Source organism: Budorcas taxicolor, chromosome 9 (assembly GCF_023091745.1).
Source record: "Budorcas taxicolor isolate Tak-1 chromosome 9, Takin1.1, whole genome shotgun sequence".
NCBI lineage: Eukaryota > Metazoa > Chordata > Mammalia > Artiodactyla > Bovidae > Budorcas > Budorcas taxicolor.
Window position 1 is genome coordinate 27,130,774 of NC_068918.1, and position 17,062 is coordinate 27,147,835.

Sequence of the window (17,062 nt, forward strand, 5' to 3'; positions counted from 1 at the left end):
TGATATTTCAAGGTTTACAACCTTGACAGGAAGGGTAGAGAACCAGGCTTGCATAATAGGCAGGAACCAAGGAGGTTAGTCATCAGAGAATTCACCCAAAGTTATACTCAGGAATATTTCATTTAATACAATACTGGTAACACTAGTACCAGACAGTTGGCCACTTCTCTGCTTCCAGCACTAGACCATCTCTGCTGCTATCACTTCCATGTTTCAAGTGATTTGTGTCTTTGGCTGATTCCCTCAAGATTCAAAGCCCCAGAGAGAAGCATGCATATTTGTGTGCTCAGCCCTGTCTGACTCTTTGCAACCCCAGGACTATAGCCCTCTAGGCTCCTCTGTCCATGGAATTTTACAGGCTGAATACTGGAGTGGTTGTCATTTTCTACCCCAGGGGATCTTCATGACCCAGGGATCAAATCTGCTTCTGCATTGGCTGGTAGATTCTTTACCACTGAGCCACCAGGGAATCCCTAAAGACAAGAATGCAAACTTGAATTATGTGCCTGTATCCTCAGGTGTCAACCAAAGCAAAATATTTAGATTGGGGAGCTTCTAATACTGGGGAAGTCTACTTTTGAACACATCTTATACAATGAGAGATATCCTTAATTCAGAATGATGTTTGGATATAGAATCAAAGGGTAACAGTTGTCCACATATCACTATTAAACTTAATGTTCTTATATGTTATTGCTTTCTAAAGTTACCATACTTTCTTTATATATGTAAGACCTCTTCTCCAATGTTCCAATCATGAATCTCCTAATTTACCCCACCTATCAGAAACCACTTCTCTCTTTACAATGAATAACCTTATTAGTCTTCTTTGAACACTTTCTGAATATAAAGGTCTGTCTGTTTCAATATTATTTACATCATACTATGTGGAAAATTCTGAAAGAGATGGGAATACCAGACCACCTGACCTGCCTCTTGAGAAACCTATATGTAGGTCAGGAAGCAACAGTTAGAACTGGACATGGAACAATAGACTGGTTCCAAATAGGAAAAGGAGTATGTCAAGGCTGTATATTGTCACCCTGCTTATTTAACTTATATGCAGAGTACATCATGAAAAATGCTGGGCTGGAGGAAACACAGGCTGGAATCAAGATTGCCGGGAGAAATATCAATAACCTCAGATATGCAGATGACACCACCTTTATGGCAGAAAGTGAAGGGGAACTAAAAAGCCTCTTGGAGGTGAAAGAGGAGAGTGAAAAAGTTGGCTTAAAGCTCAACATCCAGAAAACGAAGATCATGGCATCTGGTCCCATCACTTCATGGGAAATAGATGGGGAAACAGTGGAAACAATGTCAAACTTTATTTTAGGGGGCTCCAAAATCACTGCAGATAGTGACTGCAGCCATGAAATTAAGACACTCCTTGTAAGAAAAGTTATGACCAACCTAGATAGCATATTCAAAAGCAGAGACATTACTTTGCCAACCAAGGTCCATCTAGTCAAGGCTATGGTTTTTCCAGTGGTCACGTATGGATGTGAGAGTTGGACTGTGAAAAAAGCTTAGCACCGAAGAATTGATGCTTTTGAAGTGTGGTGTTGGAGAAGACTCTTGAGAGTCCCTTGGACTGCAAGGAGATCCAACCAGTTCATTCTGAAGGAGATCAACCCTGGGATTTTCTTTGGAGGGAATGATGCTAAAGCTGAAACTCCAGTACTTTAGCCATGTCATGTGAAGAGTTGACCCATTGGAAAAGACTCTGATGCTGGGAGGGTTTGGGGACAGGAGGAGAAGGGGACAACAGAGGATGAGATGGCTGGATGGCATCACTGACTCGATGGATGTGAGTCTGAGTGAACTCCGGGAGTTGTTGATGGACAGGGAGGCCTGGCGTGCTGCGAATCACGGGGTGTCATAGAGTTGGACACGACTGAGCGACTGAACCGACTGACTGACTGATGATATAAAAGTCATGTTTTGACTCACTTGTTATGGAAAGTAGAAATTAAAAGTTATAAAGTGATGGCATATATTTTAAAAGTTATGTTGAAACTGTATCTAGATGTCCATCAGCAGATGAATGGGTAAGAAATTTGAATCCGTTCTAATGAGGTGGATGAAACTGGAGCCAATTATACAGAGTGAAGTAAGCCAGAAAGAGAAACACCAATACAGTATACTAACGCATATATATGGAATTTAGAAATATGGTAACGATAACCCTGTATGTGTGACAGCAAACGAGACACATGTATGGAACAGTCTTGTGGACTCTGTGGGAGAGGGAGAGGGTGGGATGATATGGGAGAATGGCATTGAAACATGTATAATATCATATAAGAAACGTATCACCAATCCAGGTTCAATGCAGGATACAGGATGCTTGGGGCTGATGCACTATGACCCAGAGGGATGGTATGGAGAGGGAGTTGGGGGGGGTTCAGGATTGGGAACACGTGTACACCCGTGGTGGATTCATGTTGATGTATGGCAAAACCAATACAATATTGTAAAGTAATTAGCCTCCAATTAAAATAAATAAATTTAAATTAAGAAATGAAAAAAAAAAAAAAAGAAACTATATCTTCTTAAAATAATGGAAACTAGACTATACAGACCTAAACCATGTTAAAAAGAAAGTATCTTTAAGAGAAAACCTGTTATTTTGATACTATATTCCATTCAGGAAATACATGTTCTGGAAACAAGTAGGTCCTGAGAATTAAAGGATGAAAAACATAGATGAGATCCCTGTGCTCACAGAGTTTGAGATTTCATGTACTATATAATTCTTTATTCAGATTATCATTGTATATAGGTTAGGAATCATGGAATTTATTCTTCTCCACTGCTAGACTTATGATAAAGACACAATACACAAATATATATATATATGTAAATTTAGAATTTCAATTAAATTTTCACTACTTCATCATCATGTTTGATTTTTTTTCTTTTACATCTAGGGTATCTCTTTTAAGTTGAGAGGAGAACTTTAATTACCATGCTTAATTATCTAAATATCTTATAATCAAACTTTGTAAAATTGAGAATCATGCTCAGGTATAATCTCCTTGAATCAGAGTCTTTGTTTATCGAGGAATACATGCTCAGGGTGAGGAAACTAAATAGATCATTGCAAAACTATCTACAATTAGAAGTATCTTTCTGATAAAAACCCAGAAGTTATTTTGTGGGTATTGACAAACTATAACTAGATTTTATATGCAGCTATAAAAGTCACAGAGTAGCCAACATAATACTGAAAGAGTGGGAGGAGGGAAATAGTACTCGGGTACTTTGGAAGTGAGCGGAGTCTACAAGACTAAAGGCAAAAATAACTGTGCATAATTATTGAACTTTAGTTCACTCACTCAGTCATGCCGACTCTTTGCAGCACCATGTACTGCAGCATGCCAGGCCTCCCTGTCCATCACCAGCTCCCGGAGTTTACTCAAACTAATGTCCATTGGGTCGGAATGCCATCCAACCATCTCATCCTCTGTCATCCCCTTCTCCTCCTGCCTTCAATCTTTCCCAGCGTCAGGGTCTTCTCAAATGAGTCAGATCTTCGCATCAGGTGGCCGAAGTATTGGAGTTTCAGACTCAACATCAGTCCTTCCAATGAATATTCAGGACTGATTTCCTTTAGGATGGACTGGTTGGATCTACTTGCCAAAACAGGTCCATCTAGTCAAGGCTACGGTTTTTCTGGTAGCCATGTATGGATGTGAGAGTTGGACTATAAAGAAAGCCATGAGGATAAAGATTAATAATACTAACACCAATATACATGAATATATGAATTGAATAATTAAGGAAATGAATGATGGATGATGGGAAAAAGACTTATTGTCCAGAGTGGAAAATTATAGATAAGGCGAGGAAATTAGAATGATCCACGTTGTAATGAATTAAAGTTAGAAACATCCAGAAAAATTCAACTTTATCTTTATATTCCTTGATGTAGATTTAAATGCTTACATATAGAAATATTTATAGGTAGATGTATGTATGCAGATTAGTATAAATATATTTCTTTGTCTTTTTTATTAAGGTGCCTTAGAAGCAAAACTAGGCACCTAATAGTAAGGAGCACTTACTCAGATATTCATTTTTAACACTTTCTTCCAATAAAAGAAGTCAGGATTCCTCAGAAAAAATTAGTGATTCTGAGACTGAGGTAGAAAATACACAAGATTAGGCTACAATAACTTGTACAGCCAGAAAGTAAGGAAGAACTCAACCAACCAACAAACAAACCAATTCTGGATATGTTAAGGTGGCATGCTCCTGCTGCTGCTGCTGCTAAGTTGCTTCAGTTGTGTCCGACTCTGTGCGACCCCATAGATGGCAGCCCACTAGGCTCCCCCATCCCTGGGATTCTCCAGGCAAGAACACTGGAGTGGGCATAGTTCCAACTAAAAGAATTCTCAATGTTGAAAGCTGATACATTTGAACGGTTAATAGTGTTATATTACAACCCAAGAATGGCTCAAGAAAGTGAAGTCGCTCAGTCGTGTCTGACTCTTTGAGACCCCGTGGACTACTGTAGCCCACAAGGCTCCTCCATCCATGGGATTCTCCAGGCAAGAATACTGGAGTGGGTTGCCATTTTCTTCTCCAGGGGATCTTCCCAACCCAGGGATTGAACCCAGGTCTCCTGCATTGCAGGCAGACACTTTAACCTCTGAGCCACCAGGGAAGCCCAGAAGGCATAAGCATTGTATCTAAGCATTCTCAGTCCCAAGGAAGTGGAGCATAACTCTTCATTCCTTGAATGTAGGCTGAACATTATGACTTATTTCTAAAGACCTCAGTATGAAGAGGGGTAAATAAATTTACAGTGAAAAAAAAAATGGCAAACATTACCTCTGTCCAGTGATCAAGGTTATTATCAACAACAATAGTCATGCTGAAAGTATATATTCTGATAGCATGTGATGCGATGGCAGTGGGAATATATGTCTGTGGTGTTCTTCTCCCAAACCCCAAATCTTAGTCATAGGACAACCATCAGACAAGACCAAAGAGAGGGACATTCTACAATATGCCAGATCAGCATTCCTCATAACAGTTAAGGTCAGGAAAGTCTGAGAAATTGCAAGTCAAGAAGAGCCTAAAGAGTCATGAAAAGTAACTGTATTGTGTTATTTTGCATGGGATCTTGGAACAGAAAAGAGAATTTGGGAAAAACAAAAAATTTGAATAAAGCATGACTTCAGTTAATGTTGTTGGTTAGTCACTAAGCCTGACTCTTTTGCAATCCCATGGATTCTGCCAGGCTTGTCTATCCATGGGGTTTTTCAGGCAAGAATGCTAGAGTGAGTTCCTACTACCTTCTCCAGAGAATCTTCTCAAACCAGGGATCAAATATGTGTCTCCTGTATTGGCAGGGGGATTCTTTACTGCTGAGCCACCAGGGAAGCTCATCAGTTAATAAAAATGTATAAATAAGGGTTCATTAATTTTGAAAAATGTACCATACATTTAAGGTGTTAATAATAGAAGAAACTGTGAAATATATGGGATTTCTCTGCACTGCTTTTATAATTTTTTTAATTAAGCTAAAACTATTTTAAAATTAAAAGTTTATTTTTAAAAAAGTTTACTTCTGTTCTATGAAGGGCCTAATTTTGCAATCCTCTTCTCAGAGGTAAGCATCAGACCCAGTTTTTTTGTTGCCTTTCATAGTCTTCTTACTTAGAGCAACAAGTCTAATAACAATAACCTATATAGTTAATTATATTTATGTTCAAAATGTCATATGCTTTATATATTTAAAAGCATATATACTTACAAACATATATATTTCTACTCACATGAAATTTAGCATTCTAAATATACATTATTCTGAATATTTATTTATCATTTAACATTTCTTGGAAATAATTTTATGCCAATACAAAGATATACGGATTCACTTCATTTATGTTCCAATAGCTGGTGGCACTGCATTGAATGAATATATCTTAGTAGAATTAATGAATCTCTTGTAAATGGTAAAACATATTGTTTTTGCATATATATGTGATTTTACTGACCCTGTGCTTCCCTGGTGGCTCAGATGGTAAAGAATCTGTCTGCAATGCAGGAGACCTACTTCTGTCCCTGGATTGGGAAGATCTCTTGGAGAAGCAAACGGTCAGTAGTTAAGACTTATTGCTTTCACTGCCAGAGTACTAGCAAGTTTGATTCCTGGTCGAGGAACTAAGATCCTACAAGCCATGTGGCAAGGCCAAAGGGAAAAAAGACAAAAAGAAATTATGTGTGTGTGTGTATATACATATATAATATATAATCATATATATATATGATTTGTTTGATATAAATGCCAAATCGTTTGCTAACTCGGCTACATCACTCTACCCTCCATCAGCTAAGAATGAAAATATCTATTGTCCTTCACAATCAGAAATATCACTCATTACCAAATTCTTAATATAAAATGCATTCTATTGTTGTTTTAAATATACTTTTAAAAGTATAATCAAGGTTATGCACCAGTTTACTATCCAAAAATCCTTTGACCATAAGTTATTGGTGGTAAATAAGAACTTATTACTTAATAATGTTAGAGAAGTGGATAGTCGTTTAGAAGAGGATGAAAATTGGATCCATATCTCATGCCAAACCACTGGTATAAATCCACAAAATGGTGAATAATTAAAATGCTCAAAAAAATGAAGCCTTAAAGTATTAAAAAAAAAAAGGGGGGGGCAAAATTTTATGGCTTTGGCATTGGAAGGCTCTTTTTAACCACATCCCAGGAGCTACTAAAAATTTCTGGGATTCAAAGAAGAAAATTTTAGTCTTTAACTATGTGGAAATTAAAATTGCCTCTAAATTTAAGAGAAAAAAGCAGAACAAAAGCATATCTACACAAAAATGAAAAGCAAATGATGCTAAAACATGTAAAGATAGTCAATTTCATTCATATTATGGAGAATTACTCTATATAATCATCTATCCAGACTATGAAAAACATTTGACAACACTCTATTTGTTCACTTTGAGAAAAGAGGTACTCTTCTATGCTGGAATTGATGACAGGAGGGTGAAGTAGTTCAGCTTCTAATGAAGGGAAATTTGACAGTGTCTTTCAAAATTGCAATTATACTTACTCTTTGACTCAGGAGTTCCACTTTGGGAAATACATCTTAAAGATACACCAATAAATGTAGAAAATGACCTATGTGCATCATTCTTCATAGAATTCCTGTTCATAATACCAAAATATTGAACACAAGTCAAAGGCCCATCTATATAGAAGTAAGCAGTAGTATATTTATCTAATGGAATATGTAAAGCTTTCTAAAGAATACCGCCTATGTTGGAAAACAAAAAAGAAAGAAAAAACTTCACATCCTACTTTTATATCGAAAAAAGAAAATATGGTATAGAAGAATGAATATCACATGGTATATTTTGTGTAAGAAGAAGGGTAATAAAGATATATTTGCATTCTCTTTGAACTGTGGTGTTGGAGAAGACTGTTGAGGGTCCCTTGGACTGCAAGGAGATCCAACCAGTCCATTCTAAAGGAGATCAACCCTGGGATTTCTTTGGAAGGAATGATGCTAAAGCTGAAACTCCAGTACTTTGGCCACCTCATGTGAAGAGTTGACTCATTGGAAAAGACTTTGATGCTGGGAGGGATTGGGGGCAGGAGAAGAAGGGGACGACCAAGGATGAGATGGCTGGATGGCATCACTGACTCGATGGACGTGAGTCTGAGTGAACTCCGGGAGTTGGTGATGGACAGGGAGGCCTGGTGTGCTGAGATTCATGGGGTCGCAAAGAGTCGGACTCGACTGACCGACTGAACTGAGCTGATCTGATGTCTGCATAATAAAAACTGAACAGATACATTTTAAGGACCAATCAAAGTTGTTTCTTTCAGAGGGTGGAAGTATGGTGTATACATGGGCACAGGGATAGAAATTACTTCTCAAAGTTTAGCACTGTGTTTCATTCCAATTTGATCCAAATATTACTTATTAAAAAAAATTAAGTTATAAATTAAAAGCTATCCATTACTCCTTTGTGCCCCTTATCCACTTTTATACTGAGTGATAGATTCCTTTCCTATTAAATATAAGAATTCTTCACAAGGTAAAGAGATTGATGTTTTACAATATATTTTTTAAATACATTTTTTCACATTTGGCATTTGGGTCTGTTTGTGATATTTTTCCTCTTGCGAAAGTGCTTAATCAGCAATCAGATTTATCAGTTTTTATTTTATAAATGTCTCCGCTGTTTGAAACCAACTTAAAATGGTCTTTGATACCTCACTATTATTATAACAAAATTTACCCTTTATTTTTATCTAGTTCTAAGGCTTCTTTACATTTGACATTAGCCTTTGATTTGTTAATTTGAGATTTTAAAAAACGTAAGTAGAGATTTACCCCACCTTGAAAAGTTCTATCCAGTTATTGTTAAGTTATTGAATGATGTACCTTTCCTCCCTAATCTAGGCAACATTTTCATCACCCATTCAATACTTTTTATAAATTACATTCAATTATTTTTCTTTATTAGTTTATTTCTGATCATTTGATCTATCATAAATAGAATATTTCCTATTATAATTTCCCAAGAGTTTTGTTTATAGAAACATCTATCAATTTTTGTTAATGAGTCATTGAATCATATGCTTACTGAATATTTCTATATTCCAATAGCTTTAAAGTTAATATATTGGGTTATACAAATATAAAATATTATCAATCAAAACAGTAAATTAAATTGCCACATAAACTTAGAGTCATAGCAATGTTTTAATTAGTGTGAACTTGTCTAAATGAAATCACTTCTTGGTAATCCACATACAATAGAGACATATTAAAATTTCCTGTGTCGTCTCTGGGTACCTTATTTTAATAATTTGTTTTGTGCCCCGGCACCCAGTACTGGTGAAAATGGACAAGAAATGAGAGTATACAAACTGCAGACTTTTTTTTTTTCATTCCTCAGTCTATTTCTTGTAGATAGAATTTGGAACTATTTTTCACAACCAGCCACAAAGATAATATCCAATTTTATAGTGAAGGAGGCTCAAGGTTCAGAAGAGAATGCATTGCCTGCAGAAGAAGAGTATAAATAATGATGGAGGTCATTAAATCAGCAATATAAACAGATTGCTTAGTAATGTATAGCCTTATTCTCATCTCAGAATATTACATCCATAATTCTCAGCTAGTATTTTTGCTCTGAAATAATCAATATTCAATACAATATAATAATGTTAACTAATGCTGTAGAGGGTTTTCACAAATGTTCTGCAAAACTCTATTGGACAAATTGTCCCTTTTACTGTTTGCATTAGTTGGCTGCAATTTATTTTCTTCAGTTGTTTCTTAGCAAAATTAATAGCCACTGGAGTTCAGTTTCTTTATAACTTGGGTAGTTATCATTGTGTCTTGTTTTCATATTTCTCTTTAGAAAAATGTTAAATCCTTTTTATTACATTTTCAATTTTCCAGAGTTGGAAATGATGACAAATACCTGATTCAATGTTTTATATACCAATACTTATAGATATGTGCCCTATATTCTAAAGATTATATAATATCATGACATATATGTTAATATAAAAACTATTTTTATTATCATATTTTTGAGACCAGTACTGGGGATACTTTAGAGGAAATTTATATTGTGTCTTGGGTGTCTTCATGTGCCAGCTTCCTTTTTTTTTTTTTTTTTTTGGTGACTTCTTGTCTAAGCATATTTTCATCTGCTTATACAGATAGTTGGGAACTTTCTATCAGTTCTTTCCTTTGTCTATGGGTAAATTTAATTCAAAGAACAAAATGTTATCATACATATAAGTGACGTGATTCTGGGAAGTTTTAAAAGTGACTCAAAAGTATGTAAATTCAGGTGTCAACAAAGGATTAATTCTCTTGAACATTATATTACCTAGATTTATTTATAAATGCAGACATATGTGTTTCAATATATGAATGCTAGTGCCTATGATGTGTAGTATACTTAGAGAATACTGACAATGGTCAAAAAATCATGGTTTTTAGGATTTTTCTCTTGGAAAACTTCTAAATTTGTGCTTTTTTGAATTTTGAAGTACTTCAATCTTCCTAAAAGGATACACAGACACAACAATTAAATTGAAAAGAATAAAATTTGAGAATTTTCTGTTAATAATAAGAGAATTTGCAAGAATGATAGTAGATCATGCAACTTCCTGTAGTAATTAAAACACTTGAAGACATAGCACGCTAATTCCATTAACAATGAAATACTGCTAGATCTGAGTTTTAGTTTTTGAGGAAAGATTTTGTATTTTGACATTTTTAATAATGAGCAATAAAGTTCCTTTAAAAAAACACATAATTTATTATTTTATCAGTTATAATTCCATTAAAAGGTTTTTCAAGTTCTAATTTTTGAAACATTTAAAATATTCTTTCATATATGTGGTATTCTTTTTTTCTCTTACAATGCTTACTCACACTACTGAGAATTTGTTTTTCTTATTAAACATGTATCTTCTGTAGAATTGAAGTGAAAGTCTCTCAGTCGTGTCCAATTCTTTGTGACCCCATGGACTGTAGCCAGCCAGGCTGCCCTGTCCATTGGATTCTCCAGGCAAAGATACTGGAGTGGGCTGTGCTTTCCTCCTCCAATAATATGTATATACACATCTGTAATTAACAAGCCTCCTCCTGTGTGTTCAGTTTATAACTCATTCATGTGAAAGTAAAAGTTGCTTAGTTGGACTCTGCAACCCCATGGACTATACAGCCCATGAAATTCTTCATGGAGTGGGTAGCTATTCCCTTCTCCAGGGGATCTTCCCAACCCAGGGATCGAACCCAGGTCTCCCACATTGCAGGCAGATTCTTTACCAGCTGAGCCATCAGGGAAGCCCAAGAATACTGGAGTGAGTAGCCTGTCCCCTCTCCAGCGGGTCTTCTGGACCCAGGAATCAAACCAGGGTCTCCTTCATTGCAGGTGGATTCTTTTACCCACTGAGCTACTAGGGAAGTCATTTTCCATAGAAAGTATGTAACGTATATGCAATATTTATGCATTTTTCTTAAAATTACATAAACTGTTTAAAACCTAGAACAGAATTTCAAGACAGTGTTGGGAACTGTTTGAGAGATGTCTGTTCCAGTAGCTAGTTAGATTGAGCTGGCTGCCACAGTGGAGAAAGCATCTTATTGTCTTATCAAGTCTTCTCTTAGTTAAATCAAATCATAGCTCTATGATTTCCACCCATTCCTTTAAATTTTGACTTCTGAGAAAATAAAAATGTTACATTTACTCTACAGCATTTCTTAAACAATGAGAAAAATTATTCTGTTTCTAGCACACCCAATAACTAATTTCTATTCACTTTATGTGCATTAAATTTAAATGTCACTCATATTACTTTAATATTAGAATTTTAAAGTACTTGATATTAAATAACAGTTTTGAAGATTTATGAAGGGCTAACTCTTGGACTAGGTAGTTTTTTAGACTATGTTATTTAATAATTATTCCCCAGTGGTTCAGTGATAAAGATTCCATCTGTAATGCAAGAGATGCATCCTCTCACACCTCGAGGATGTAGTTTCCTTTACTTTCTAAATAAAACTAAGGTATAACATGGAGCTGTAACACTGGTCCATCTGAGGGCTATAACATTGGTCCGTCCGACGCTTCAAATTTTTGTTGTAACAAGACCGAACCGAGGAAATTACACACTCCCCTGACTATTGAACTTAAACATAGGTTTGATCCCTGGGTAGGGAAGATCCACTGGAGGAAGGCCTGGTAATCCACTCCAGTATACTTTCCTGGAGAATCCCATGGACAGAGGAACCAGGCAGGCTACAGTCCATGGTGTTGCAAAGAGTCAGACACAACTGATGTGACGGAGCACTCACTGACTCATTTAATAATTACAGGAACTGTGTAATATAATAAATAATTCCCAAAACTATGACTTTACACACTAAAAGTTTTTATCTGCTCATCTCAAAATTCACTGGGATCAGCAGAAGTGGGAAGTGAGAGACATGTCTAAGGCCTAGAAATAACTATGTAATTTCCATTCAGTTTCCATTAGCTTAAACTCAGTCATGTTCCAAATCTACTACATAAAAGAGCTGGAAAATGTGGTTTGGCCATGTATCCAGGAAGAAAATGAAATTGGTTTGCTAAATGCACAGCAATATTACTGCCACAGTCCACTCTTCTCATTAACAAATATCTGTTCCTTTCATTTTTCCAAACAAAAATGACATTTTCTCTCCAGTGAGTCAAGACCTCCAACTCTTAAGTCAAGGGTGTCTGGTTAATGCATGCTCCTCTATGTGGTCTGGATGTCTCTTTTGATTGTATCAATCTTTGAGCTAAAATGGCCAAAAAGAAGCAAAATTCATTTCCTTCTGGAAAGGGGAGGAATAAGAGTCCAGGAAAGTCACCAAACACAATTCTAAAATTCCTCTGTATAAACACTGTAAAACTTCTACTCTGAGGATGGGGTGGTTCCTTGAATTGGCCATGATTCTACTCTCTGTGTGGCTTACTTCATCCATTTTTCTCCTGAAATATGCTGTGGAAAGTTCACCTATTGATAAGGAAGATGCTGTTTTGCATCCTACTGCCAGACCTAGGATTATTTTAAGGCTCAACCATCAATCCCAGGCATATTTATTTGTTTTATGTGAATGGACCATTTTGAAAGTTTTTGTTAAATTTGTTTCAATATTGCTAGGTAGTTAGAATAGGAAAAAGGAGTCCAGAATGGTGGTGGCTAAAAGACAAGGAAGGGAAAAGCCCATGAAAATAGAACAAAGGAAGGTCCCAAGACTGGAGTGAGGACCTCAGGCAAAACAAACAGCACTCCTGGCTAGCCCAATTTACACAGGGAAGGCGCAGGGAGAGGAGAAAAAATATATAAAAAGAGGAGCCAAAATTGGGCGGAGGGCCTCTCTTCTCTTCACGTCTTTTGTGTTAGCACGCTCTTATGCCTTGAGGACGTATTTTCCTTTACTTTCTAAATAAAACTGAGGTGTAACATGGAGTTGTAACACTGGTCTATCCGAGGACTGTAACACTGATATGTCTGACACTCAAATTTTTGTTGCGACAAGACAGAACTGAGGAAATTACACACTCCCCAGACAATATTGTTTCTCTGTTTTTTATGTTTTGTTTTTTTGTCTGTGACACATGGTGGGATCCTCCCAACTAGTAGGATCTCCCCAACTAGAGACTGAACCTGCACACTCTGCATTGGAAAGTGAAGCATTAACCACTGAACTGTCAGAGAAGTCCCTTTCAGACATTTCAACATCATTTCATTGTCTCTCTACCAATACACACCCCTGCAAAAATCTGTAAGAGTCTAATCCATTTGCTTTCAGAAAGTGCCCTGTATCAGTAACCGCCACCCAAATGTCATTCTCTTAGATATAGCTATATAGTCTTTTCTCCATAACTTCTTTGCTTTCAATTTTTTGCAGCTCAGTTCAGTTCAGTCACTCAGTCATGTCCGACTCTTTGTGACCCCATGAATTGCAGCACACCAGGCCTCTCTGTCCATCACCAACTCCTGGAGTTCACCCAAACTCATGTCCATCGAGTCAGTGATGCCATCCAGCCATCTCATCCTCTGGTGTCCCCTTTTCCTCCTGCCCCCAATCCCTCCCAGCATCACGGTCTTTTCCAATGAGTTAACTCTTCACATGAGGTGGCCAAAGTACTGGAGTTTCAGCTTCAGCATCAGTCCTTCTAAAGAACACCCAGGACTGATCTCCTTTAGAATGGACTGGTTGGATCACCTTGCAAGGGACTCTCAAGAGTCTTCTCCAACACCACAGTTCAAAAGCATCAACTCTTTGATGCTCAGCTTTATTCACAGTCCAACACTCACATCCATACATGACCACTGGAAAAACCATAGCCTTGACTAGATGGACCTTTGCTGGTAAATTAATGTCTCTGCTTTTCAATATGCTATCTAGGTTGGTCAATACTTTCCTTCCAAGGAGTAAGCGTCCTTTAATTTCATGGCTGCAATCACCATCTGCAGTGATTTTGGAGCCCAGAAAAATAAAGTCTGACACTGTTTCCACTGTTTCCCCGTCTGTTTCCCATGAAGCGATGGGACCAGATGTCATGATCTTCGTTTTCTGAATGTTTAACTTTAGGCCAACTTTTTCACTCTCCTCTTTCACTTTTATCAAGAGGCTTTTAAGTTCCTCTTCACTTTCTGCCATAAGGGTGGTGTCATCTACATATCTGAGGTTATTGATATTTCTCCCGGCAATCTTAACTCCAGCTTGTGCTTCTTCCATCCCAGCATTTCTCATGATGTAGTCTGCAGAGGAGTTAAATAAGCAGGGTGACAATATACAGCCTTGACATACTCCTTTTCCTATTTGGAACCAGCTTGTTGTTCCATGTCCAGTTCTAACTGTTGCTTCCTGACCTGCATATAGGTTTCTCAAGAGGCAGGTCAGGTGATCTGGTATTCCCATCTCTCTCAGAATTTTCCACACTTTATTGTGATCCACACAGTCAAAGGCTTTGGCATACTCAATAAAGCAGAAATAGATATTTTTCTGGAACTCTCTTGCTTTTTCCATGATCCAGCGGATGTTGGCAATTTGATCTCTGGTTCCTCTGCCTTTTCTAAAACCAGCTTGAACATTTGGAAGTTCATGGTTCACATATTGTTGAAGCCTGGCTTGGAGAATTTTCAGCATTACTTTACTAGCTTGTGAGATGAGTAAAATTGTGCGGTAGTTTGAGCATTCTTTGGCATTGCCTTTCTTTGGGATTAGAATGAAAACGAACCTTGTCCAGTCCTGTGGCCACTGCTGAGCTTTCCAAATTTGCTGGCATATTGAGTGCAGCACTTTCACAGCATCATCTTTCAGGATTTGAAATAGCTCCACTGGAATTCCATCACCTCCACTAGCTTTGTTCATTGTGATGCTTTCTAAGGCCCATTTGACTTCAAATTCTAGGATGTCTGGCTCTAGATGAGTGATCACACCATCGTCATTATCTGGGTCGTGAAGCTCTTTTTTGTACAGTTCTTTTGTGTATTCTTGCCACCTGTTCTTAATATCTTCTGCTTCTGTTAGGTCCATATCATTTCTTTCCTTTATTGAGCCCATCTTTGCATGAAATATTCCCCTGGTATCTCTAATTTTCTTGAATAGCTCTCTAGTCTTTCCCATTCTGTTGTTTTCCTCTATTTCTTTGCATTGATCACTGAGGGAGGCTTTATCATCTCTCCTTGCTAATCTTTGGAACTCTGCATTTAGATGGTTATATCTTTCCTTTTCTCCTTTGCTTTTCGCTTCTCTTCTTTTCACAGCTATTTGTAAGGCCTCCCCAGACAGTCATTTTGCTTTTTTGCACTTCTTTTCCAAGGGGATGGTCTTGATCCCTGTCTCCTGTACAATGTCAGGAACCTCTGTCCATAGTTCATCAGGCACTCTATCTATCAGATTGAGTCCCTTAAATCTATTTCTCACTTCCACTGTATAGTCATAAGGGATTTGATTCAGGTCATACCTGAATGGTCTAGTAGTTTCCCTACTTTCTTCAATTTAAGTCTGAATTTGGCAATAAGGAGTTCATGATCTGAGCCACAGTCAGCTACCGGTCTTGTTTTTGCTGACGGTATAGAGCTTCTCCATCTTTGGCTGCAAAGAATATAATCTGATTTCGGTATTAACCATCTGGTGATGTCCATGTGTAGTCTTCTCTTGTGTTGTTTGAGGTTGGGTGTTTGCTATGACCAGTGCGTTCTCTTGGCAAAATTCTATTAGCTTTTGTCCTACTTCATTCTGTATTCCAAGACTACCTTTGCCTGTTACCCCAGGTGTTTCTTGACTTCCTACTTTTGCATTCCAGTCCCCTAGAATGAAAAGGACATCTTTTTGGGGGTGTTAGTTCTAGAAGGTCTTGTAGGTCTTCATAGAACCGTTCAACTTCAGCTTCTTCAGCATTACTGGTTGGGGCATAGACTTGGATTACTGTGATATTGAATGGTTTGCCTTGGAGACGAACAGAGATCATTCTGTCATTTTTGAGATTGCATCCAAGTACTACATTTCCAACTCTGTTGTTGACAATGATGGCTACTCTATTTCTTCTAAGCGATTCCTGCCTACAGTAGTAGATGTAATGGTCATCTGAGTTAAATTTACCCATTCCAGTCCATTTTAGTTTGCTGATTCCTAGAATGTCGACGTTCACTCTTGCCATCTCCTGTTTGACTACTTCCAATTTGCCTTGATTCATGGACCTAACATTCCAGGTTCCTACGCAATATTGCTTTATACAGCATTGGACCTTGCTTCTATCACCAGTCACATCCACAACTGGGTATTGTTATTGCTTTGGCTCCATCCCTTCATTCTTTCTGGAGTTATTTCTCCACTGATCTCCAGTAGGATATTGGGCACCTACTGACGTTGGGAGTTCCTTTTTCAGTATCCTATCATTTTGCCTTTTCATACTGTTCATGGGGTTCTCAAGGCAAGAATAGACTTGTGTGAAAGGGACAAAACTTTTATCCATTCTTTGCCACAGGCTGAGTCCCTCTTTTCCAATAAGTCCTACTGGATGTTTATAACTCAAAATCTATTAGAACATCACCTATGACTAAGTCTAGAAGAAGTTCCCTTTCCAAAATCTTAAACTTGAAATTCTTGACTCATAGTTCTTTTCATTATTACTCCCTATCTGATCAGTTCCTTTTCTAAACTCATAGTTTCTTGTAATTATCTTCTAATTGTACTCAATAAAACCCAATGTAAATCATTACTAAATTTTTTCCCTAGAGCTACAAAGTCAGTAAGCATTTTGTTTGTCTTCGAATTTTCACAGGAGATAATTTTAGGAAAGGTATTACCATTATATTCCACACATACTTAGACACCTACCCAGTTCATTTCCTCCTGCAGTCTTCCCCAAATCATTCAACCATACACTCACCATTTCTCCCCCTTACAAGTCTAGTTCCCCCAGAAATACAATTCCTGCATTAGTCAAGAGAAGCTGATTATATAACTATCTCCAAAAACCTTGCTGTTTACTGTAAATTTAG